Source organism: Schistocerca serialis, chromosome 2 (genome assembly GCF_023864345.2).
Source record: "Schistocerca serialis cubense isolate TAMUIC-IGC-003099 chromosome 2, iqSchSeri2.2, whole genome shotgun sequence".
Classification (NCBI taxonomy): domain Eukaryota; kingdom Metazoa; phylum Arthropoda; class Insecta; order Orthoptera; family Acrididae; genus Schistocerca; species Schistocerca serialis.
Window position 1 is genome coordinate 906,185,860 of NC_064639.1, and position 18,643 is coordinate 906,204,502.

General features: G+C 55.2%; 36 non-coding genes across 36 annotated transcripts; all 36 read right to left on the reverse strand.

Moving 5' to 3' along the window:
- Positions 1-190: 190 nt before the first annotated feature.
- Trnag-gcc (transfer RNA glycine (anticodon GCC)) lies at positions 191-261 on the reverse strand. Its single transcript has one exon. It is a non-coding gene; the product is annotated as a tRNA-Gly (tRNA).
- An 879-nt stretch (positions 262-1,140) lies between these two features.
- On the reverse strand, positions 1,141-1,214 carry Trnai-aau (transfer RNA isoleucine (anticodon AAU)). The gene has a single exon. It is a non-coding gene; the product is annotated as a tRNA-Ile (tRNA).
- A 198-nt stretch (positions 1,215-1,412) lies between these two features.
- Positions 1,413-1,484, reverse strand: Trnae-uuc (transfer RNA glutamic acid (anticodon UUC)). The gene has a single exon. It is a non-coding gene; the product is annotated as a tRNA-Glu (tRNA).
- Positions 1,485-1,789: 305 nt separating this feature from the next.
- Positions 1,790-1,862, reverse strand: Trnam-cau (transfer RNA methionine (anticodon CAU)). The gene has a single exon. It is a non-coding gene; the product is annotated as a tRNA-Met (tRNA).
- A 380-nt stretch (positions 1,863-2,242) lies between these two features.
- On the reverse strand, positions 2,243-2,313 carry Trnag-gcc (transfer RNA glycine (anticodon GCC)). The gene has a single exon. It is a non-coding gene; the product is annotated as a tRNA-Gly (tRNA).
- Positions 2,314-3,192: 879 nt separating this feature from the next.
- Positions 3,193-3,266, reverse strand: Trnai-aau (transfer RNA isoleucine (anticodon AAU)). Its single transcript has one exon. It is a non-coding gene; the product is annotated as a tRNA-Ile (tRNA).
- Positions 3,267-3,464: 198 nt separating this feature from the next.
- On the reverse strand, positions 3,465-3,536 carry Trnae-uuc (transfer RNA glutamic acid (anticodon UUC)). Its single transcript has one exon. It is a non-coding gene; the product is annotated as a tRNA-Glu (tRNA).
- Positions 3,537-3,841: 305 nt separating this feature from the next.
- On the reverse strand, positions 3,842-3,914 carry Trnam-cau (transfer RNA methionine (anticodon CAU)). Its single transcript has one exon. It is a non-coding gene; the product is annotated as a tRNA-Met (tRNA).
- A 380-nt stretch (positions 3,915-4,294) lies between these two features.
- On the reverse strand, positions 4,295-4,365 carry Trnag-gcc (transfer RNA glycine (anticodon GCC)). Its single transcript has one exon. It is a non-coding gene; the product is annotated as a tRNA-Gly (tRNA).
- An 879-nt stretch (positions 4,366-5,244) lies between these two features.
- Trnai-aau (transfer RNA isoleucine (anticodon AAU)) lies at positions 5,245-5,318 on the reverse strand. The gene has a single exon. It is a non-coding gene; the product is annotated as a tRNA-Ile (tRNA).
- Positions 5,319-5,516: 198 nt separating this feature from the next.
- Trnae-uuc (transfer RNA glutamic acid (anticodon UUC)) lies at positions 5,517-5,588 on the reverse strand. The gene has a single exon. It is a non-coding gene; the product is annotated as a tRNA-Glu (tRNA).
- Positions 5,589-5,893: 305 nt separating this feature from the next.
- On the reverse strand, positions 5,894-5,966 carry Trnam-cau (transfer RNA methionine (anticodon CAU)). Its single transcript has one exon. It is a non-coding gene; the product is annotated as a tRNA-Met (tRNA).
- Positions 5,967-6,346: 380 nt separating this feature from the next.
- Trnag-gcc (transfer RNA glycine (anticodon GCC)) lies at positions 6,347-6,417 on the reverse strand. The gene has a single exon. It is a non-coding gene; the product is annotated as a tRNA-Gly (tRNA).
- An 879-nt stretch (positions 6,418-7,296) lies between these two features.
- On the reverse strand, positions 7,297-7,370 carry Trnai-aau (transfer RNA isoleucine (anticodon AAU)). Its single transcript has one exon. It is a non-coding gene; the product is annotated as a tRNA-Ile (tRNA).
- A 198-nt stretch (positions 7,371-7,568) lies between these two features.
- Trnae-uuc (transfer RNA glutamic acid (anticodon UUC)) lies at positions 7,569-7,640 on the reverse strand. Its single transcript has one exon. It is a non-coding gene; the product is annotated as a tRNA-Glu (tRNA).
- Positions 7,641-7,945: 305 nt separating this feature from the next.
- Trnam-cau (transfer RNA methionine (anticodon CAU)) lies at positions 7,946-8,018 on the reverse strand. The gene has a single exon. It is a non-coding gene; the product is annotated as a tRNA-Met (tRNA).
- Positions 8,019-8,398: 380 nt separating this feature from the next.
- Trnag-gcc (transfer RNA glycine (anticodon GCC)) lies at positions 8,399-8,469 on the reverse strand. Its single transcript has one exon. It is a non-coding gene; the product is annotated as a tRNA-Gly (tRNA).
- Positions 8,470-9,348: 879 nt separating this feature from the next.
- Positions 9,349-9,422, reverse strand: Trnai-aau (transfer RNA isoleucine (anticodon AAU)). Its single transcript has one exon. It is a non-coding gene; the product is annotated as a tRNA-Ile (tRNA).
- A 198-nt stretch (positions 9,423-9,620) lies between these two features.
- Positions 9,621-9,692, reverse strand: Trnae-uuc (transfer RNA glutamic acid (anticodon UUC)). The gene has a single exon. It is a non-coding gene; the product is annotated as a tRNA-Glu (tRNA).
- A 305-nt stretch (positions 9,693-9,997) lies between these two features.
- Trnam-cau (transfer RNA methionine (anticodon CAU)) lies at positions 9,998-10,070 on the reverse strand. Its single transcript has one exon. It is a non-coding gene; the product is annotated as a tRNA-Met (tRNA).
- Positions 10,071-10,450: 380 nt separating this feature from the next.
- Trnag-gcc (transfer RNA glycine (anticodon GCC)) lies at positions 10,451-10,521 on the reverse strand. Its single transcript has one exon. It is a non-coding gene; the product is annotated as a tRNA-Gly (tRNA).
- An 879-nt stretch (positions 10,522-11,400) lies between these two features.
- Positions 11,401-11,474, reverse strand: Trnai-aau (transfer RNA isoleucine (anticodon AAU)). Its single transcript has one exon. It is a non-coding gene; the product is annotated as a tRNA-Ile (tRNA).
- Positions 11,475-11,672: 198 nt separating this feature from the next.
- On the reverse strand, positions 11,673-11,744 carry Trnae-uuc (transfer RNA glutamic acid (anticodon UUC)). The gene has a single exon. It is a non-coding gene; the product is annotated as a tRNA-Glu (tRNA).
- Positions 11,745-12,049: 305 nt separating this feature from the next.
- Positions 12,050-12,122, reverse strand: Trnam-cau (transfer RNA methionine (anticodon CAU)). The gene has a single exon. It is a non-coding gene; the product is annotated as a tRNA-Met (tRNA).
- Positions 12,123-12,502: 380 nt separating this feature from the next.
- Positions 12,503-12,573, reverse strand: Trnag-gcc (transfer RNA glycine (anticodon GCC)). The gene has a single exon. It is a non-coding gene; the product is annotated as a tRNA-Gly (tRNA).
- An 879-nt stretch (positions 12,574-13,452) lies between these two features.
- Positions 13,453-13,526, reverse strand: Trnai-aau (transfer RNA isoleucine (anticodon AAU)). Its single transcript has one exon. It is a non-coding gene; the product is annotated as a tRNA-Ile (tRNA).
- A 198-nt stretch (positions 13,527-13,724) lies between these two features.
- Trnae-uuc (transfer RNA glutamic acid (anticodon UUC)) lies at positions 13,725-13,796 on the reverse strand. Its single transcript has one exon. It is a non-coding gene; the product is annotated as a tRNA-Glu (tRNA).
- Positions 13,797-14,101: 305 nt separating this feature from the next.
- Trnam-cau (transfer RNA methionine (anticodon CAU)) lies at positions 14,102-14,174 on the reverse strand. Its single transcript has one exon. It is a non-coding gene; the product is annotated as a tRNA-Met (tRNA).
- A 380-nt stretch (positions 14,175-14,554) lies between these two features.
- Positions 14,555-14,625, reverse strand: Trnag-gcc (transfer RNA glycine (anticodon GCC)). The gene has a single exon. It is a non-coding gene; the product is annotated as a tRNA-Gly (tRNA).
- An 879-nt stretch (positions 14,626-15,504) lies between these two features.
- Positions 15,505-15,578, reverse strand: Trnai-aau (transfer RNA isoleucine (anticodon AAU)). Its single transcript has one exon. It is a non-coding gene; the product is annotated as a tRNA-Ile (tRNA).
- A 198-nt stretch (positions 15,579-15,776) lies between these two features.
- Positions 15,777-15,848, reverse strand: Trnae-uuc (transfer RNA glutamic acid (anticodon UUC)). Its single transcript has one exon. It is a non-coding gene; the product is annotated as a tRNA-Glu (tRNA).
- Positions 15,849-16,153: 305 nt separating this feature from the next.
- Trnam-cau (transfer RNA methionine (anticodon CAU)) lies at positions 16,154-16,226 on the reverse strand. The gene has a single exon. It is a non-coding gene; the product is annotated as a tRNA-Met (tRNA).
- Positions 16,227-16,606: 380 nt separating this feature from the next.
- On the reverse strand, positions 16,607-16,677 carry Trnag-gcc (transfer RNA glycine (anticodon GCC)). Its single transcript has one exon. It is a non-coding gene; the product is annotated as a tRNA-Gly (tRNA).
- An 879-nt stretch (positions 16,678-17,556) lies between these two features.
- Trnai-aau (transfer RNA isoleucine (anticodon AAU)) lies at positions 17,557-17,630 on the reverse strand. Its single transcript has one exon. It is a non-coding gene; the product is annotated as a tRNA-Ile (tRNA).
- Positions 17,631-17,828: 198 nt separating this feature from the next.
- Trnae-uuc (transfer RNA glutamic acid (anticodon UUC)) lies at positions 17,829-17,900 on the reverse strand. Its single transcript has one exon. It is a non-coding gene; the product is annotated as a tRNA-Glu (tRNA).
- Positions 17,901-18,205: 305 nt separating this feature from the next.
- Trnam-cau (transfer RNA methionine (anticodon CAU)) lies at positions 18,206-18,278 on the reverse strand. Its single transcript has one exon. It is a non-coding gene; the product is annotated as a tRNA-Met (tRNA).
- Positions 18,279-18,643: the final 365 nt, after the last annotated feature.

Sequence of the window (18,643 nt, forward strand, 5' to 3'; positions counted from 1 at the left end):
ACCGGGACACAGCAACTTGTGAGGCCAGGCCGACGCTAGTCTGTAGAACATGATGCGAGCGTCCTAGTGGGGACCCGCGAGTGCTGCGTTCTCGGTTCTTCTCAAGGGAATCCAGCTATACATTCTTGTGGATCGTGCATCTCAAGCGCGCAAGCCACGCGGCAGCATTATCGCGGGAAAAGCAAAATGATGCATCGGCCGGGAATCGAACCCGGGCCGCCCGCGTGGCAGGCGAGCATTCTACCACTGAACCACCGATGCTCGGGCCAGCGGTAACTTCACGCTGCTTCCCGAGCAGATGTCTCAAGGGAAAGTGGGACTGCCGTCAAGCGCCGTAGCATTCTGTGGAGAAGGTGCTGCAGACGCTGAATCCTGCACTGCACTGCTTAAAAATGCCGCCAGAACGCGGTCCTCTGCGTACTCTTGCGTCGCCGGCGCCGACTCTTGCCAAAGGATGCGAAATGTGCGCGGATACGCTGTCCGAATGCGTCTGGATGTGCTCCCCTAGCCTGCCTCGAAATGCGCCTGCTTGGTACGATCACCTTCGGCCGCTGCCGACAGGCGGGAAGCCGACACAGCGCGGAGGCGGGGCGCTCGCTTGTGCGGTGGTGGTGTAATGGTCAGCATAGTTGCCTTCCAAGCGCCAGCCCTTAGTGTGTCTCGACTTGTCTCGACTCTGCTCAGCTGACGCGAGAGCTGACGCTCTCAAATCGGCCTATATCAAAACGACAAGCACGAGAAACGACTGAGAGAGGCAAGGAGAGGCGAGGCGATGGACACACAGCACGCCCCCTTCATTTCACGGTGGCGTTTCCCTGACCGAATCAGTCAAAGGAGAAACAAAAATAGGAAGTAAAACTGCCAATAGTGCCCTGTGTTCCCATGCGCTCACCCGCCCAAGTACTGACCAGGGCCAAAGTTGTTACGCATCGGCAATCGGACATTTTCTTTCATTTTCTCTTTATCGGTTGAGAACCAGTGTATTCAAGATATTATGGCCATTGCCGAGTGAATGCTGTAGTGCTTCCCGACGAGTCGGGTTCGGATCCTCTGTCAACTTCCACGCAGGGTGATGATCTTTTGGTCATCACACTCGCCAGCTGAAATCGGCGCTGCCTTTTCGCAGTAGTAAAAGAGTAGTGGCCCGTGGGGGGATCGAACCCACGACCTTCGCGTTATTAGCACGACGCTCTAACCAACTGAGCTAACGGGCCTCGGCAGACGCAGTTGCTCAGCCCTACGCTGGAAACGGGTGGCATGAAGCCATACACCATTTCTATGGGCGTCGTGTGTCTGCTTCCCTAGTCTATATTCTGCTGACGGTCACGAAACAGTAGCTATATTGCGAGCAGGACGGGAAACGGCCGCTCGGACAGCTCAAACTTGTCACGATTCGTGTGGAAAAAATTCCGTTCCGGTACCGGGAATCGAACCCGGGCCTCCTGGGTGAAAGCCAGGTATCCTAGCCACTAGACCACACCGGATGTGGCCGTTTCATTCGACCGTTCGTACGGTCGCTTGTCGCATTTCGTGTCGAGGGCCGCGTCGGCGCCCCTCTCTCTTTGCGAGCATCTTTACACATACTGACTGGCAAGGCGCGCACCTCAAACGTCGCAGAGCAGTGCTTTTGGCTTCGTGCTCTGCTGGGAGAAGAGGAAAAGGGAAGCTGTAAGTAGCAATAACAGGAAGTAAACATTCTCCCGCTGAAGCGTTGAAACGTTGTGGATAACAAACAAGAAATACGTTGGCGCCCTAGCAACAGCACCAGCATCAGTCACAGAAAATTAAATGCCCCGGGTGAGGATCGAACTCACGACCTTAAGATTATGAGACTTACGCGCTGCCTACTGCGCTACCGAGGCACGGGTGAACTGCTTGTCCTGGAAACTGCCTAAATACCGTACCCAATATTAGACGTAGAGACACTGTACTTCCTGGATAACGGGTTCTGTTGCTACACGTGCACTGCCGGCCCAGTTGATTGCGGTGTTGCTGCAGCTGTTGCAACGATAGGCAGCACTCCTTGTCGTTAAAGTTCAGTGCCTCGGAGGCACCGGGACACAGCAACTTGTGAGGCCAGGCCGACGCTAGTCTGTAGAACATGATGCGAGCGTCCTAGTGGGGACCCGCGAGTGCTGCGTTCTCGGTTCTTCTCAAGGGAATCCAGCTATACATTCTTGTGGATCGTGCATCTCAAGCGCGCAAGCCACGCGGCAGCATTATCGCGGGAAAAGCAAAATGATGCATCGGCCGGGAATCGAACCCGGGCCGCCCGCGTGGCAGGCGAGCATTCTACCACTGAACCACCGATGCTCGGGCCAGCGGTAACTTCACGCTGCTTCCCGAGCAGATGTCTCAAGGGAAAGTGGGACTGCCGTCAAGCGCCGTAGCATTCTGTGGAGAAGGTGCTGCAGACGCTGAATCCTGCACTGCACTGCTTAAAAATGCCGCCAGAACGCGGTCCTCTGCGTACTCTTGCGTCGCCGGCGCCGACTCTTGCCAAAGGATGCGAAATGTGCGCGGATACGCTGTCCGAATGCGTCTGGATGTGCTCCCCTAGCCTGCCTCGAAATGCGCCTGCCGGGTACGATCACCTTCGGCCGCTGCCGACAGGCGGGAAGCCGACACAGCGCGGAGGCGGGGCGCTCGCTTGTGCGGTGGTGGTGTAATGGTCAGCATAGTTGCCTTCCAAGCGCCAGCCCTTAGTGTGTCTCGACTTGTCTCGACTCTGCTCAGCTGACGCGAGAGCTGACGCTCTCAAATCGGCCTATATCAAAACGACAAGCACGAGAAACGACTGAGAGAGGCAAGGAGAGGCGAGGCGATGGACACACAGCACGCCCCCTTCATTTCACGGTGGCGTTTCCCTGACCGAATCAGTCAAAGGAGAAACAAAAATAGGAAGTAAAACTGCCAATAGTGCCCTGTGTTCCCATGCGCTCACCCGCCCAAGTACTGACCAGGGCCAAAGTTGTTACGCATCGGCAATCGGACATTTTCTTTCATTTTCTCTTTATCGGTTGAGAACCAGTGTATTCAAGATATTATGGCCATTGCCGAGTGAATGCTGTAGTGCTTCCCGACGAGTCGGGTTCGGATCCTCTGTCAACTTCCACGCAGGGTGATGATCTTTTGGTCATCACACTCGCCAGCTGAAATCGGCGCTGCCTTTTCGCAGTAGTAAAAGAGTAGTGGCCCGTGGGGGGATCGAACCCACGACCTTCGCGTTATTAGCACGACGCTCTAACCAACTGAGCTAACGGGCCTCGGCAGACGCAGTTGCTCAGCCCTACGCTGGAAACGGGTGGCATGAAGCCATACACCATTTCTATGGGCGTCGTGTGTCTGCTTCCCTAGTCTATATTCTGCTGACGGTCACGAAACAGTAGCTATATTGCGAGCAGGACGGGAAACGGCCGCTCGGACAGCTCAAACTTGTCACGATTCGTGTGGAAAAAATTCCGTTCCGGTACCGGGAATCGAACCCGGGCCTCCTGGGTGAAAGCCAGGTATCCTAGCCACTAGACCACACCGGATGTGGCCGTTTCATTCGACCGTTCGTACGGTCGCTTGTCGCATTTCGTGTCGAGGGCCGCGTCGGCGCCCCTCTCTCTTTGCGAGCATCTTTACACATACTGACTGGCAAGGCGCGCACCTCAAACGTCGCAGAGCAGTGCTTTTGGCTTCGTGCTCTGCTGGGAGAAGAGGAAAAGGGAAGCTGTAAGTAGCAATAACAGGAAGTAAACATTCTCCCGCTGAAGCGTTGAAACGTTGTGGATAACAAACAAGAAATACGTTGGCGCCCTAGCAACAGCACCAGCATCAGTCACAGAAAATTAAATGCCCCGGGTGAGGATCGAACTCACGACCTTAAGATTATGAGACTTGCGCGCTGCCTACTGCGCTACCGAGGCACGGGTGAACTGCTTGTCCTGGAAACTGCCTAAATACCGTACCCAATATTAGACGTAGAGACACTGTACTTCCTGGATAACGTGTTCTGTTGCTACACGTGCACTGCCGGCCCAGTTGATTGCGGTGTTGCTGCAGCTGTTGCAACGATAGGCAGCACTCCTTGTCGTTAAAGTTCAGTGCCTCGGAGGCACCGGGACACAGCAACTTGTGAGGCCAGGCCGACGCTAGTCTGTAGAACATGATGCGAGCGTCCTAGTGGGGACCCGCGAGTGCTGCGTTCTCGGTTCTTCTCAAGGGAATCCAGCTATACATTCTTGTGGATCGTGCATCTCAAGCGCGCAAGCCACGCGGCAGCATTATCGCGGGAAAAGCAAAATGATGCATCGGCCGGGAATCGAACCCGGGCCGCCCGCGTGGCAGGCGAGCATTCTACCACTGAACCACCGATGCTCGGGCCAGCGGTAACTTCACGCTGCTTCCCGAGCAGATGTCTCAAGGGAAAGTGGGACTGCCGTCAAGCGCCGTAGCATTCTGTGGAGAAGGTGCTGCAGACGCTGAATCCTGCACTGCACTGCTTAAAAATGCCGCCAGAACGCGGTCCTCTGCGTACTCTTGCGTCGCCGGCGCCGACTCTTGCCAAAGGATGCGAAATGTGCGCGGATACGCTGTCCGAATGCGTCTGGATGTGCTCCCCTAGCCTGCCTCGAAATGCGCCTGCCGGGTACGATCACCTTCGGCCGCTGCCGACAGGCGGGAAGCCGACACAGCGCGGAGGCGGGGCGCTCGCTTGTGCGGTGGTGGTGTAATGGTCAGCATAGTTGCCTTCCAAGCGCCAGCCCTTAGTGTGTCTCGACTTGTCTCGACTTTGCTCAGCTGACGCGAGAGCTGACGCTCTCAAATCGGCCTATATCAAAACGACAAGCACGAGAAACGACTCAGAGAGGCAAGGAGAGGCGAGGCGATGGACACACAGCACGCCCCCTTCATTTCACGGTGGCGTTTCCCTGACCGAATCAGTCAAAGGAGAAACAAAAATAGGAAGTAAAACTGCCAATAGTGCCCTGTGTTCCCATGCGCTCACCCGCCCAAGTACTGACCTGGGCCAAAGTTGTTACGCATCGGCAATCGGACATTTTCTTTCATTTTCTCTTTATCGGTTGAGAACCAGTGTATTCAAGATATTATGGCCATTGCCGAGTGAATGCTGTAGTGCTTCCCGACGAGTCGGGTTCGGATCCTCTGTCAACTTCCACGCAGGGTGATGATCTTTTGGTCATCACACTCGCCAGCTGAAATCGGCGCTGCGTTTTCGCAGTAGTAAAAGAGTAGTGGCCCGTGGGGGGATCGAACCCACGACCTTCGCGTTATTAGCACGACGCTCTAACCAACTGAGCTAACGGGCCTCGGCAGACGCAGTTGCTCAGCCCTACGCTGGAAACGGGTGGCATGAAGCCATACACCATTTCTATGGGCGTCGTGTGTCTGCTTCCCTAGTCTATATTCTGCTGACGGTCACGAAACAGTAGCTATATTGCGAGCAGGACGGGAAACGGCCGCTCGGACAGCTCAAACTTGTCACGATTCGTGTGGAAAAAATTCCGTTCCGGTACCGGGAATCGAACCCGGGCCTCCTGGGTGAAAGCCAGGTATCCTAGCCACTAGACCACACCGGATGTGGCCGTTTCATTCGACCGTTCGTACGGTCGCTTGTCGCATTTCGTGTCGAGGGCCGCGTCGGCGCCCCTCTCTCTTTGCGAGCATCTTTACACATACTGACTGGCAAGGCGCGCACCTCAAACGTCGCAGAGCAGTGCTTTTGGCTTCGTGCTCTGCTGGGAGAAGAGGAAAAGGGAAGCTGTAAGTAGCAATAACAGGAAGTAAACATTCTCCCGCTGAAGCGTTGAAACGTTGTGGATAACAAACAAGAAATACGTTGGCGCCCTAGCAACAGCACCAGCATCAGTCACAGAAAATTAAATGCCCCGGGTGAGGATCGAACTCACGACCTTAAGATTATGAGACTTACGCGCTGCCTACTGCGCTACCGAGGCACGGGTGAGCTGCTTGTCCTGGAAACTGCCTAAATACCGTACCCAATATTAGACGTAGAGACACTGTACTTCCTGGATAACGTGTTCTGTTGCTACACGTGCACTGCCGGCCCAGTTGATTGCGGTGTTGCTGCAGCTGTTGCAACGATAGGCAGCACTCCTTGTCGTTAAAGTTCAGTGCCTCGGAGGCACCGGGACACAGCAACTTGTGAGGCCAGGCCGACGCTAGTCTGTAGAACATGATGCGAGCGTCCTAGTGGGGACCCGCGAGTGCTGCGTTCTCGGTTCTTCTCAAGGGAATCCAGCTATACATTCTTGTGGATCGTGCATCTCAAGCGCGCAAGCCACGCGGCAGCATTATCGCGGGAAAAGCAAAATGATGCATCGGCCGGGAATCGAACCCGGGCCGCCCGCGTGGCAGGCGAGCATTCTACCACTGAACCACCGATGCTCGGGCCAGCGGTAACTTCACGCTGCTTCCCGAGCAGATGTCTCAAGGGAAAGTGGGACTGCCGTCAAGCGCCGTAGCATTCTGTGGAGAAGGTGCTGCAGACGCTGAATCCTGCACTGCACTGCTTAAAAATGCCGCCAGAACGCGGTCCTCTGCGTACTCTTGCGTCGCCGGCGCCGACTCTTGCCAAAGGATGCGAAATGTGCGCGGATACGCTGTCCGAATGCGTCTGGATGTGCTCCCCTAGCCTGCCTCGAAATGCGCCTGCCGGGTACGATCACCTTCGGCCGCTGCCGACAGGCGGGAAGCCGACACAGCGCGGAGGCGGGGCGCTCGCTTGTGCGGTGGTGGTGTAATGGTCAGCATAGTTGCCTTCCAAGCGCCAGCCCTTAGTGTGTCTCGACTTGTCTCGACTCTGCTCAGCTGACGCGAGAGCTGACGCTCTCAAATCGGCCTATATCAAAACGACAAGCACGAGAAACGACTGAGAGAGGCAAGGAGAGGCGAGGCGATGGACACACAGCACGCCCCCTTCATTTCACGGTGGCGTTTCCCTGACCGAATCAGTCAAAGGAGAAACAAAAATAGGAAGTAAAACTGCCAATAGTGCCCTGTGTTCCCATGCGCTCACCCGCCCAAGTACTGACCAGGGCCAAAGTTGTTACGCATCGGCAATCGGACATTTTCTTTCATTTTCTCTTTATCGGTTGAGAACCAGTGTATTCAAGATATTATGGCCATTGCCGAGTGAATGCTGTAGTGCTTCCCGACGAGTCGGGTTCGGATCCTCTGTCAACTTCCACGCAGGGTGATGATCTTTTGGTCATCACACTCGCCAGCTGAAATCGGCGCTGCCTTTTCGCAGTAGTAAAAGAGTAGTGGCCCGTGGGGGGATCGAACCCACGACCTTCGCGTTATTAGCACGACGCTCTAACCAACTGAGCTAACGGGCCTCGGCAGACGCAGTTGCTCAGCCCTACGCTGGAAACGGGTGGCATGAAGCCATACACCATTTCTATGGGCGTCGTGTGTCTGCTTCCCTAGTCTATATTCTGCTGACGGTCACGAAACAGTAGCTATATTGCGAGCAGGACGGGAAACGGCCGCTCGGACAGCTCAAACTTGTCACGATTCGTGTGGAAAAAATTCCGTTCCGGTACCGGGAATCGAACCCGGGCCTCCTGGGTGAAAGCCAGGTATCCTAGCCACTAGACCACACCGGATGTGGCCGTTTCATTCGACCGTTCGTACGGTCGCTTGTCGCATTTCGTGTCGAGGGCCGCGTCGGCGCCCCTCTCTCTTTGCGAGCATCTTTACACATACTGACTGGCAAGGCGCGCACCTCAAACGTCGCAGAGCAGTGCTTTTGGCTTCGTGCTCTGCTGGGAGAAGAGGAAAAGGGAAGCTGTAAGTAGCAATAACAGGAAGTAAACATTCTCCCGCTGAAGCGTTGAAACGTTGTGGATAACAAACAAGAAATACGTTGGCGCCCTAGCAACAGCACCAGCATCAGTCACAGAAAATTAAATGCCCCGGGTGAGGATCGAACTCACGACCTTAAGATTATGAGACTTGCGCGCTGCCTACTGCGCTACCGAGGCACGGGTGAACTGCTTGTCCTGGAAACTGCCTAAATACCGTAACCAATATTAGACGTAGAGACACTGTACTTCCTGGATAACGTGTTCTGTTGCTACACGTGCACTGCCGGCCCAGTTGATTGCGGTGTTGCTGCAGCTGTTGCAACGATAGGCAGCACTCCTTGTCGTTAAAGTTCAGTGCCTCGGAGGCACCGGGACACAGCAACTTGTGAGGCCAGGCCGACGCTAGTCTGTAGAACATGATGCGAGCGTCCTAGTGGGGACCCGCGAGTGCTGCGTTCTCGGTTCTTCTCAAGGGAATCCAGCTATACATTCTTGTGGATCGTGCATCTCAAGCGCGCAAGCCACGCGGCAGCATTATCGCGGGAAAAGCAAAATGATGCATCGGCCGGGAATCGAACCCGGGCCGCCCGCGTGGCAGGCGAGCATTCTACCACTTAACCACCGATGCTCGGGCCAGAGGTAACTTCACGCTGCTTCCCGAGCAGATGTCTCAAGGGAAAGTGGGACTGCCGTCAAGCGCCGTAGCATTCTGTGGAGAAGGTGCTGCAGACGCTGAATCCTGCACTGCACTGCTTAAAAATGCCGCCAGAACGCGGTCCTCTGCGTACTCTTGCGTCGCCGGCGCCGACTCTTGCCAAAGGATGCGAAATGTGCGCGGATACGCTGTCCGAATGCGTCTGGATGTGCTCCCCTAGCCTGCCTCGAAATGCGCCTGCCGGGTACGATCACCTTCGGCCGCTGCCGACAGGCGGGAAGCCGACACAGCGCGGAGGCGGGGCGCTCGCTTGTGCGGTGGTGGTGTAATGGTCAGCATAGTTGCCTTCCAAGCGCCAGCCCTTAGTGTGTCTCGACTTGTCTCGACTTTGCTCAGCTGACGCGAGAGCTGACGCTCTCAAATCGGCCTATATCAAAACGACAAGCACGAGAAACGACTGAGAGAGGCAAGGAGAGGCGAGGCGATGGACACACAGCACGCCCCCTTCATTTCACGGTGGCGTTTCCCTGACCGAATCAGTCAAAGGAGAAACAAAAATAGGAAGTAAAACTGCCAATAGTGCCCTGTGTTCCCATGCGCTCACCCGCCCAAGTACTGACCAGGGCCAAAGTTGTTACGCATCGGCAATCGGACATTTTCTTTCATTTTCTCTTTATCGGTTGAGAACCAGTGTATTCAAGATATTATGGCCATTGCCGAGTGAATGCTGTAGTGCTTCCCGACGAGTCGGGTTCGGATCCTCTGTCAACTTCCACGCAGGGTGATGATCTTTTGGTCATCACACTCGCCAGCTGAAATCGGCGCTGCCTTTTCGCAGTAGTAAAAGAGTAGTGGCCCGTGGGGGGATCGAACCCACGACCTTCGCGTTATTAGCACGACGCTCTAACCAACTGAGCTAACGGGCCTCGGCAGACGCAGTTGCTCAGCCCTACGCTGGAAACGGGTGGCATGAAGCCATACACCATTTCTATGGGCGTCGTGTGTCTGCTTCCCTAGTCTATATTCTGCTGACGGTCACGAAACAGTAGCTATATTGCGAGCAGGACGGGAAACGGCCGCTCGGACAGCTCAAACTTGTCACGATTCGTGTGGAAAAAATTCCGTTCCGGTACCGGGAATCGAACCCGGGCCTCCTGGGTGAAAGCCAGGTATCCTAGCCACTAGACCACACCGGATGTGGCCGTTTCATTCGACCGTTCGTACGGTCGCTTGTCGCATTTCGTGTCGAGGGCCGCGTCGGCGCCCCTCTCTCTTTGCGAGCATCTTTACACATACTGACTGGCAAGGCGCGCACCTCAAACGTCGCAGAGCAGTGCTTTTGGCTTCGTGCTCTGCTGGGAGAAGAGGAAAAGGGAAGCTGTAAGTAGCAATAACAGGAAGTAAACATTCTCCCGCTGAAGCGTTGAAACGTTGTGGATAACAAACAAGAAATACGTTGGCGCCCTAGCAACAGCACCAGCATCAGTCACAGAAAATTAAATGCCCCGGGTGAGGATCGAACTCACGACCTTAAGATTATGAGACTTGCGCGCTGCCTACTGCGCTACCGAGGCACGGGTGAACTGCTTGTCCTGGAAACTGCCTAAATACCGTACCCAATATTAGACGTAGAGACACTGTACTTCCTGGATAACGTGTTCTGTTGCTACACGTGCACTGCCGGCCCAGTTGATTGCGGTGTTGCTGCAGCTGTTGCAACGATAGGCAGCACTCCTTGTCGTTAAAGTTCAGTGCCTCGGAGGCACCGGGACACAGCAACTTGTGAGGCCAGGCCGACGCTAGTCTGTAGAACATGATGCGAGCGTCCTAGTGGGGACCCGCGAGTGCTGCGTTCTCGGTTCTTCTCAAGGGAATCCAGCTATACATTCTTGTGGATCGTGCATCTCAAGCGCGCAAGCCATGCGGCAGCATTATCGCGGGAAAAGCAAAATGATGCATCGGCCGGGAATCGAACCCGGGCCGCCCGCGTGGCAGGCGAGCATTCTACCACTGAACCACCGATGCTCGGGCCAGCGGTAACTTCACGCTGCTTCCCGAGCAGATGTCTCAAGGGAAAGTGGGACTGCCGTCAAGCGCCGTAGCATTCTGTGGAGAAGGTGCTGCAGACGCTGAATCCTGCACTGCACTGCTTAAAAATGCCGCCAGAACGCGGTCCTCTGCGTACTCTTGCGTCGCCGGCGCCGACTCTTGCCAAAGGATGCGAAATGTGCGCGGATACGCTGTCCGAATGCGTCTGGATGTGCTCCCCTAGCCTGCCTCGAAATGCGCCTGCCGGGTACGATCACCTTCGGCCGCTGCCGACAGGCGGGAAGCCGACACAGCGCGGAGGCGGGGCGCTCGCTTGTGCGGTGGTGGTGTAATGGTCAGCATAGTTGCCTTCCAAGCGCCAGCCCTTAGTGTGTCTCGACTTGTCTCGACTTTGCTCAGCTGACGCGAGAGCTGACGCTCTCAAATCGGCCTATATCAAAACGACAAGCACGAGAAACGACTGAGAGAGGCAAGGAGAGGCGAGGCGATGGACACACAGCACGCCCCCTTCATTTCACGGTGGCGTTTCCCTGACCGAATCAGTCAAAGGAGAAACAAAAATAGGAAGTAAAACTGCCAATAGTGCCCTGTGTTCCCATGCGCTCACCCGCCCAAGTACTGACCAGGGCCAAAGTTGTTACGCATCGGCAATCGGACATTTTCTTTCATTTTCTCTTTATCGGTTGAGAACCAGTGTATTCAAGATATTATGGCCATTGCCGAGTGAATGCTGTAGTGCTTCCCGACGAGTCGGGTTCGGATCCTCTGTCAACTTCCACGCAGGGTGATGATCTTTTGGTCATCACACTCGCCAGCTGAAATCGGCGCTGCCTTTTCGCAGTAGTAAAAGAGTAGTGGCCCGTGGGGGGATCGAACCCACGACCTTCGCGTTATTAGCACGACGCTCTAACCAACTGAGCTAACGGGCCTCGGCAGACGCAGTTGCTCAGCCCTACGCTGGAAACGGGTGGCATGAAGCCATACACCATTTCTATGGGCGTCGTGTGTCTGCTTCCCTAGTCTATATTCTGCTGACGGTCACGAAACAGTAGCTATATTGCGAGCAGGACGGGAAACGGCCGCTCGGACAGCTCAAACTTGTCACGATTCGTGTGGAAAAAATTCCGTTCCGGTACCGGGAATCGAACCCGGGCCTCCTGGGTGAAAGCCAGGTATCCTAGCCACTAGACCACACCGGATGTGGCCGTTTCATTCGACCGTTCGTACGGTCGCTTGTCGCATTTCGTGTCGAGGGCCGCGTCGGCGCCCCTCTCTCTTTGCGAGCATCTTTACACATACTGACTGGCAAGGCGCGCACCTCAAACGTCGCAGAGCAGTGCTTTTGGCTTCGTGCTCTGCTGGGAGAAGAGGAAAAGGGAAGCTGTAAGTAGCAATAACAGGAAGTAAACATTCTCCCGCTGAAGCGTTGAAACGTTGTGGATAACAAACAAGAAATACGTTGGCGCCCTAGCAACAGCACCAGCATCAGTCACAGAAAATTAAATGCCCCGGGTGAGGATCGAACTCACGACCTTAAGATTATGAGACTTGCGCGCTGCCTACTGCGCTACCGAGGCACGGGTGAACTGCTTGTCCTGGAAACTGCCTAAATACCGTACCCAATATTAGACGTAGAGACACTGTACTTCCTGGATAACGTGTTCTGTTGCTACACGTGCACTGCCGGCCCAGTTGATTGCGGTGTTGCTGCAGCTGTTGCAACGATAGGCAGCACTCCTTGTCGTTAAAGTTCAGTGCCTCGGAGGCACCGGGACACAGCAACTTGTGAGGCCAGGCCGACGCTAGTCTGTAGAACATGATGCGAGCGTCCTAGTGGGGACCCGCGAGTGCTGCGTTCTCGGTTCTTCTCAAGGGAATCCAGCTATACATTCTTGTGGATCGTGCATCTCAAGCGCGCAAGCCATGCGGCAGCATTATCGCGGGAAAAGCAAAATGATGCATCGGCCGGGAATCGAACCCGGGCCGCCCGCGTGGCAGGCGAGCATTCTACCACTGAACCACCGATGCTCGGGCCAGCGGTAACTTCACGCTGCTTCCCGAGCAGATGTCTCAAGGGAAAGTGGGACTGCCGTCAAGCGCCGTAGCATTCTGTGGAGAAGGTGCTGCAGACGCTGAATCCTGCACTGCACTGCTTAAAAATGCCGCCAGAACGCGGTCCTCTGCGTACTCTTGCGTCGCCGGCGCCGACTCTTGCCAAAGGATGCGAAATGTGCGCGGATACGCTGTCCGAATGCGTCTGGATGTGCTCCCCTAGCCTGCCTCGAAATGCGCCTGCCGGGTACGATCACCTTCGGCCGCTGCCGACAGGCGGGAAGCCGACACAGCGCGGAGGCGGGGCGCTCGCTTGTGCGGTGGTGGTGTAATGGTCAGCATAGTTGCCTTCCAAGCGCCAGCCCTTAGTGTGTCTCGACTTGTCTCGACTTTGCTCAGCTGACGCGAGAGCTGACGCTCTCAAATCGGCCTATATCAAAACGACAAGCACGAGAAACGACTGAGAGAGGCAAGGAGAGGCGAGGCGATGGACACACAGCACGCCCCCTTCATTTCACGGTGGCGTTTCCCTGACCGAATCAGTCAAAGGAGAAACAAAAATAGGAAGTAAAACTGCCAATAGTGCCCTGTGTTCCCATGCGCTCACCCGCCCAAGTACTGACCAGGGCCAAAGTTGTTACGCATCGGCAATCGGACATTTTCTTTCATTTTCTCTTTATCGGTTGAGAACCAGTGTATTCAAGATATTATGGCCATTGCCGAGTGAATGCTGTAGTGCTTCCCGACGAGTCGGGTTCGGATCCTCTGTCAACTTCCACGCAGGGTGATGATCTTTTGGTCATCACACTCGCCAGCTGAAATCGGCGCTGCCTTTTCGCAGTAGTAAAAGAGTAGTGGCCCGTGGGGGGATCGAACCCACGACCTTCGCGTTATTAGCACGACGCTCTAACCAACTGAGCTAACGGGCCTCGGCAGACGCAGTTGCTCAGCCCTACGCTGGAAACGGGTGGCATGAAGCCATACACCATTTCTATGGGCGTCGTGTGTCTGCTTCCCTAGTCTATATTCTGCTGACGGTCACGAAACAGTAGCTATATTGCGAGCAGGACGGGAAACGACCGCTCGGACAGCTCAAACTTGTCACGATTCGTGTGGAAAAAATTCCGTTCCGGTACCGGGAATCGAACCCGGGCCTCCTGGGTGAAAGCCAGGTATCCTAGCCACTAGACCACACCGGATGTGGCCGTTTCATTCGACCGTTCGTACGGTCGCTTGTCGCATTTCGTGTCGAGGGCCGCGTCGGCGCCCCTCTCTCTTTGCGAGCATCTTTACACATACTGACTGGCAAGGCGCGCACCTCAAACGTCGCAGAGCAGTGCTTTTGGCTTCGTGCTCTGCTGGGAGAAGAGGAAAAGGGAAGCTGTAAGTAGCAATAACAGGAAGTAAACATTCTCCCGCTGAAGCGTTGAAACGTTGTGGATAACAAACAAGAAATACGTTGGCGCCCTAGCAACAGCACCAGCATCAGTCACAGAAAATTAAATGCCCCGGGTGAGGATCGAACTCACGACCTTAAGATTATGAGACTTACGCGCTGCCTACTGCGCTACCGAGGCACGGGTGAACTGCTTGTCCTGGAAACTGCCTAAATACCGTACCCAATATTAGACGTAGAGACACTGTACTTCCTGGATAACGTGTTCTGTTGCTACACGTGCACTGCCGGCCCAGTTGATTGCGGTGTTGCTGCAGCTGTTGCAACGATAGGCAGCACTCCTTGTCGTTAAAGTTCAGTGCCTCGGAGGCACCGGGACACAGCAACTTGTGAGGCCAGGCCGACGCTAGTCTGTAGAACATGATGCGAGCATCCTAGTGGGGACCCGCGAGTGCTGCGTTCTCGGTTCTTCTCAAGGGAATCCAGCTATACATTCTTGTGGATCGTGCATCTCAAGCGCGCAAGCCACGCGGCAGCATTATCGCGGGAAAAGCAAAATGATGCATCGGCCGGGAATCGAACCCGGGCCGCCCGCGTGGCAGGCGAGCATTCTACCACTGAACCACCGATGCTCGGGCCAGCGATAACTTCACGCTGCTTCCCGAGCAGATGTCTCAAGGGAAAGTGGGACTGCCGTCAAGCGCCGTAGCATTCTGTGGAGAAGGTGCTGCAGACGCTGAATCCTGCACTGCACTGCTTAAAAATGCCGCCAGAACGCGGTCCTCTGCGTACTCTTGCGTCGCCGGCGCCGACTCTTGCCAAAGGATGCGAAATGTGCGCGGATACGCTGTCCGAATGCGTCTGGATGTGCTCCCCTAGCCTGCCTCGAAATGCGCCTGCCGGGTACGATCACCTTCGGCCGCTGCCGACAGGCGGGAAGCCGACACAGCGCGGAGGCGGGGCGCTCGCTTGTGCGGTGGTGGTGTAATGGTCAGCATAGTTGCCTTCCAAGCGCCAGCCCTTAGTGTGTCTCGACTTGTCTCGACTTTGCTCAGCTGACGCGAGAGCTGACGCTCTCAAATCGGCCTATATCAAAACGACAAGCACGAGAAACGACTGAGAGAGGCAAGGAGAGGCGAGGCGATGGACACACAGCACGCCCCCTTCATTTCACGGTGGCGTTTCCCTGACCGAATCAGTCAAAGGAGAAACAAAAATAGGAAGTAAAACTGCCAATAGTGCCCTGTGTTCCCATGCGCTCACCCGCCCAAGTACTGACCAGGGCCAAAGTTGTTACGCATCGGCAATCGGACATTTTCTTTCATTTTCTCTTTATCGGTTGAGAACCAGTGTATTCAAGATATTATGGCCATTGCCGAGTGAATGCTGTAGTGCTTCCCGACGAGTCGGGTTCGGATCCTCTGTCAACTTCCACGCAGGGTGATGATCTTTTGGTCATCACACTCGCCAGCTGAAATCGGCGCTGCCTTTTCGCAGTAGTAAAAGAGTAGTGGCCCGTGGGGGGATCGAACCCACGACCTTCGCGTTATTAGCACGACGCTCTAACCAACTGAGCTAACGGGCCTCGGCAGACGCAGTTGCTCAGCCCTACGCTGGAAACGGGTGGCATGAAGCCATACACCATTTCTATGGGCGTCGTGTGTCTGCTTCCCTAGTCTATATTCTGCTGACGGTCACGAAACAGTAGCTATATTGCGAGCAGGACGGGAAACGGCCGCTCGGACAGCTCAAACTTGTCACGATTCGTGTGGAAAAAATTCCGTTCCGGTACCGGGAATCGAACCCGGGCCTCCTGGGTGAAAGCCAGGTATCCTAGCCACTAGACCACACCGGATGTGGCCGTTTCATTCGACCGTTCGTACGGTCGCTTGTCGCATTTCGTGTCGAGGGCCGCGTCGGCGCCCCTCTCTCTTTGCGAGCATCTTTACACATACTGACTGGCAAGGCGCGCACCTCAAACGTCGCAGAGCAGTGCTTTTGGCTTCGTGCTCTGCTGGGAGAAGAGGAAAAGGGAAGCTGTAAGTAGCAATAACAGGAAGTAAACATTCTCCCGCTGAAGCGTTGAAACGTTGTGGATAACAAACAAGAAATACGTTGGCGCCCTAGCAACAGCACCAGCATCAGTCACAGAAAATTAAATGCCCCGGGTGAGGATCGAACTCACGACCTTAAGATTATGAGACTTACGCGCTGCCTACTGCGCTACCGAGGCACGGGTGAACTGCTTGTCCTGGAAACTGCCTAAATACCGTACCCAATATTAGACGTAGAGACACTGTACTTCCTGGATAACGTGTTCTGTTGCTACACGTGCACTGCCGGCCCAGTTGATTGCGGTGTTGCTGCAGCTGTTGCAACGATAGGCAGCACTCCTTGTCGTTAAAGTTCAGTGCCTCGGAGGCACCGGGACACAGCAACTTGTGAGGCCAGGCCGACGCTAGTCTGTAGAACATGATGCGAGCATCCTAGTGGGGACCCGCGAGTGCTGCGTTCTCGGTTCTTCTCAAGGGAATCCAGCTATACATTCTTGTGGATCGTGCATCTCAAGCGCGCAAGCCACGCGGCAGCATTATCGCGGGAAAAGCAAAATGATGCATCGGCCGGGAATCGAACCCGGGCCGCCCGCGTGGCAGGCGAGCATTCTACCACTGAACCACCGATGCTCGGGCCAGCGATAACTTCACGCTGCTTCCCGAGCAGATGTCTCAAGGGAAAGTGGGACTGCCGTCAAGCGCCGTAGCATTCTGTGGAGAAGGTGCTGCAGACGCTGAATCCTGCACTGCACTGCTTAAAAATGCCGCCAGAACGCGGTCCTCTGCGTACTCTTGCGTCGCCGGCGCCGACTCTTGCCAAAGGATGCGAAATGTGCGCGGATACGCTGTCCGAATGCGTCTGGATGTGCTCCCCTAGCCTGCCTCGAAATGCGCCTGCCGGGTACGATCACCTTCGGCCGCTGCCGACAGGCGGGAAGCCGACACAGCGCGGAGGCGGGGCGCTCGCTTGTGCGGTGGTGGTGTAATGGTCAGCATAGTTGCCTTCCAAGCGCCAGCCCTTAGTGTGTCTCGACTTGTCTCGACTTTGCTCAGCTGACGCGAGAGCTGACGCTCTCAAATCGGCCTATATCAAAACGACAAGCACGAGAAACGACTGAGAGAGGCAAGGAGAGGCGAGGCGATGGACACACAGCACGCCCCCTTCATTTCACGGTGGCGTTTCCCTGACCGAATCAGTCAAAGGAGAAACAAAAATAGGAAGTAAAACTGCCAATAGTGCCCTGTGTTCCCATGCGCTCACCCGCCCAAGTACTGACCAGGGCCAAAGTTGTTACGCATCGGCAATCGGACATTTTCTTTCATTTTCTCTTTATCGGTTGAGAACCAGTGTATTCAAGATATTATGGCCATTGCCGAGTGAATGCTGTAGTGCTTCCCGACGAGTCGGGTTCGGATCCTCTGTCAACTTCCACGCAGGGTGATGATCTTTTGGTCATCACACTCGCCAGCTGAAATCGGCGCTGCCTTTTCGCAGTAGTAAAAGAGTAGTGGCCCGTGGGGGGATCGAACCCACGACCTTCGCGTTATTAGCACGACGCTCTAACCAACTGAGCTAACGGGCCTCGGCAGACGCAGTTGCTCAGCCCTACGCTGGAAACGGGTGGCATGAAGCCATACACCATTTCTATGGGCGTCGTGTGTCTGCTTCCCTAGTCTATATTCTGCTGACGGTCACGAAACAGTAGCTATATTGCGAGCAGGACGGGAAACGGCCGCTCGGACAGCTCAAACTTGTCACGATTCGTGTGGAAAAAATTCCGTTCCGGTACCGGGAATCGAACCCGGGCCTCCTGGGTGAAAGCCAGGTATCCTAGCCACTAGACCACACCGGATGTGGCCGTTTCATTCGACCGTTCGTACGGTCGCTTGTCGCATTTCGTGTCGAGGGCCGCGTCGGCGCCCCTCTCTCTTTGCGAGCATCTTTACACATACTGACTGGCAAGGCGCGCACCTCAAACGTCGCAGAGCAGTGCTTTTGGCTTCGTGCTCTGCTGGGAGAAGAGGAAAAGGGAAGCTGTAAGTAGCAATAACAGGAAGTAAACATTCTCCCGCTGAAGCGTTGAAACGTTGTGGATAACAAACAAGAAATACGTTGGCGCCCTAGCAACAGCACCAGCATCAGTCACAGAAAATTAAATGCCCCGGGTGAGGATCGAACTCACGACCTTAAGATTATGAGACTTACGCGCTGCCTACTGCGCTACCGAGGCACGGGTGAACTGCTTGTCCTGGAAACTGCCTAAATACCGTACCCAATATTAGACGTAGAGACACTGTACTTCCTGGATAACGTGTTCTGTTGCTACACGTGCACTGCCGGCCCAGTTGATTGCGGTGTTGCTGCAGCTGTTGCAACGATAGGCAGCACTCCTTGTCGTTAAAGTTCAGTGCCTCGGAGGCACCGGGACACAGCAACTTGTGAGGCCAGGCCGACGCTAGTCTGTAGAACATGATGCGAGCGTCCTAGTGGGGACCCGCGAGTGCTGCGTTCTCGGTTCTTCTCAAGGGAATCCAGCTATACATTCTTGTGGATCGTGCATCTCAAGCGCGCAAGCCACGCGGCAGCATTATCGCG